Here is a 3754-nt window from a genome sequence, read left to right on the forward strand (position 1 = left end):
ATCATCATGTGAATGGTCATCACCTAGAGAATGTGATTCATTAGATGTATGACTATAAAAATATGCATCTTTATGGATTGTAATGACTTGTGAGATGATACTACTAATGATTCCAACATCTCCTTTGGCACGCATGAGGTCACGAAGCTCAAATAGACAATCACCAAATTTATGATCACCAGGAATCATTTATGAAAAGCAATGGACTTTTGAACAATCTCATCTAGGTTTTTCACGGAATAGTTTGGAAAGTGTTCCTCAAGATATCTCAATATAGCATAAGCACACAATCAGATGTAGGCAAGCATGTAAGCAAGTTCCTAGGCAATCCTCTTACAATGAGATTGATAGTTCTAAGATTGCGGGTCATGTCAAGATACTCATCGGGGGTAGGATGCAAGGGATTAATGGGCGGCACACAAGGGCTAGTAATGTACTTGTTCAAGTTATATTCATTGAAAATCTCAAGCATCTAATTTTTCCAGGCATTATAGAACTCTCCGTCAAGCATAAGTACTCCATGTCTAATACTCCCAATCGTATAGACTCATCCATCTTCCTCCAATGGTGATTAAACCGAAGCAATGGAGACCAAAGTTCTCATACTAATTGAAAGGGGATTGTGAAGATGTGTCTAGAGGGGGATTAGACACTCAACAAGTAAGTGGAAATTTTAATTTTCTTCAAGTTGAAGTAGAGTTTTAGCACAAGTTCAAGCATTCACAATACATTTTAAGCAAGCATGGCAAGAGGATATGAGCAGCGGAAAATGAAGCATGCAAGTTGCAAGAAAGTTAAGGGATGAGATTGGAGTTTTCAAACGCAATTGAAGACACAAAGCTTTTTGGCGTGGTTCCAATAGGTGGTGCTATCGTACATCCACGTTGATGGAGACTTCAACCCACGAAGGGTAATGGTTGTGCGACTCCACGGAGGGCTCCACCCATGAAGGGTCCACGATGAAGCAACCTTGTCTATCCCACCATGGCCATCACCCATGAAGGACTTGCCTCACTCAGGTAGATCTTCACGAAGTAGGTGATCTCCTTGCCCTTTCAAACTTCTTGGTTCAACTCCACAACATGTCGGAGGCTCCCAAGTGACACCTAACCAATCTAGGAGACACCACTCTCCAAACGGCAATAGACGGTGTGTTGATGATGAACTCCTTGCTCTTGTTCTTCAAATGATAGTCTCCCCAACACTCAACTCTCTCTCATGGATTTGGATACGGTGGAAATAAGATTTGACTGGAAAGCAACTTGGGGAAGGCTAGAGATCAAGATTCTTGTGGTAGGAATGGAATATCTTGGACTCAACACATGAGTAGGTGGTTCTCTCTCAGAAAAAGAGTAGTGGAAGTGTAGGCACGTTCTGATGGCTCTCTCACTAATGGAGATGGGCTGGAGGCGTATATATAGCCTCCACACAAAACCCAACCATTACACACATTTGACCCAACTCGGTAAGACCGAATAGAAGAACTTGGTGAGACCGATTCAGTTCAAAATGTGAACGTTAGGAATCTCCCTGTGTCCCATAATATAAGAAAGTTTTTGGCACTACACTAGTGCCAAAAACGTTCTTATATTATGGGACGGAGGGAGTACGAAGAAAGAGATAGAGAGGAGTAAAAAAATACACTTATAGCCAACCTTGTTGTAGTACGAGTGACTAAGTGATGACTATGTATGACATGACAACATCAGATAGCCTAACGCACCGTGTTAAATCTCCAAGGGCGCGACCGCGCGAGCGACGCGAGGGTCATGGTAGGCGCAACCATGATACGGGCTGCTGGCAGCCCTTGGATCTGAGATCAAACGGTCGCATGCTAAGTTGCTGAAAATTTGTAGAATAACCCTCCAGGATAGGATATTCACGCCATGCAACCGTTCGATCTTAGATCCAAGGGCTCTCGGAAGCCCGTATCATGGGAGAATGGAAAGCCACTACCCTGCCGTTCGCACGCTAGCAGTTCGCTCCTACTCGTCCCCGCACGTCCTTTAATACTACGGCGGTTCGCTCCTAGTCATCCCGTCCATTCACATTACGGCAGTTCCACTAATCCTAACCCTCCTCCCAAATCCATGGCGTCCCAAATCTCCACGATCGGCGGTGAGTACAAGGTTAGAACCATCACCGGCGATGAGTTCGACGTCATCTACACCCGTTCTTCTGCGATGGTGAAAGGATGCTTTTCTTGCTTCAGACGCGTGTTCGAAGACTCAGATGATGAGTGGGTCGCTGGGATAGATGTTGAGTACACCACAGTCTTGGGACGAGAGAAGTATCTAAAGGACAAAGAGAGGAAGAAGACCACCGTGATCCAGGTTTGCGTGCATGACTTATGCTTGGTCTACCACATATGCCATGCCGACGTTGAGTGCCAGGATTTTAAGGACTTCCTCAAGAGCAACCTAGTCAAATTCGTTAATGTAGACTTTGGTAACGACAAAGAAGTCCTGTGTCGGATAGGCCTCATTGTAGGCAACACCTTCGACCTCCAGAAGAATCGGCTGGTGTCCTGTCGTTAGCCTTCAATGCTGACCCTGGCAGGAGCCATGGTTCATCATTCGTACGGTAAACTGGAGAAACCTCCATACACGTTTCATCGTCATGCATGGCAGCGGAATGTACTAGATATAAACCACATCCACTACGCTGCAATGGATGGCTACCTTTGCTTCAATATCTACAAGGGTTGGATGAAGAGCAACAGCCAAGTGTGCGGTTCAAGCAAAGAAGTATTGGCCAAGAGGAAGAGGGACAAGGACGAAGTCGCGGACGTGGACAAGGACTCCGAGTAAGGTGGCAGTGTGGTTGCTCATGGTGGTTCTAATGCAGTGTCTACCGGAATAGTTGCAAAGTTTAATTTCAGGTGTGCTTAATTTAATTTGAGGGGTGTGTTGTGCTGAGCCCCCAGCAGAACTATGTTATGTTTCTTCTCATTACCATAACTCTTCAGTACGTACCTACTAGTATTTCTTACATTTCATCTTTTAGTTGGTATAGTACTACCACTCGTTTCTTCACATTATATACATACAATATATATGGCCAACATCATATAGCCAACAGTTTAGTTGTCAAAGAATTTCAGGGTGCTTAGTTTTGTCAAAGAATTCCAGGATTCTTAGTTTTATTTGAGGAGTGGGTTGTGCTGGACACCATTATTGTGACTAGCCTTTTTAATAGTAGTATATGCATAATTTGGCGACGAGCGCTCTCTATATGTACCACCTTGTTTTTAATTTCAAGTTTTGCTGCATGGCGCAATCCATCGATACTACTGTTGTACAAAAGTATACATTTTTTAAAAGGCTAGAGGGCGGGGCAGTCTAGCTTGGTCGGTTTCACGAGAGGCGAGGGCCTTTGTGATTTGATGGCTCATTACTACTGGAAGGCGGGGCCTTGTGATTTGACTGCTCGTATAAATGCACCGATGACCTGATCGAGGAGGGGCAAAGAACCGTGTGGTATACTCAAGTTTTCCACTGGAGTAGTACTGCGATGGAGGAGCACGAAACACGGCAGCCCAGTGCCATATGGCGATAAAAATGATCTAATTTGCTAGTCATCTCATTGTTAGCATTGTTCTATTCATTCCCTCAAAAAAACCATTGTTCTATTCATGCCTCGCAGAGAATGTGACACGTGCGGCGAAACACCCGAAGCAAAAGATGAAATACAGGATCAAAAGAAGAAGGAAGATTATTACCCCAAATGATCTAATTCCCCATGGAGTCGAAAC

The sequence above is a fragment of the Triticum dicoccoides genome, chromosome 6B (genome assembly GCF_002162155.2).
Source record: "Triticum dicoccoides isolate Atlit2015 ecotype Zavitan chromosome 6B, WEW_v2.0, whole genome shotgun sequence".
Classification (NCBI taxonomy): Eukaryota; Viridiplantae; Streptophyta; class Magnoliopsida; order Poales; family Poaceae; genus Triticum; species Triticum dicoccoides.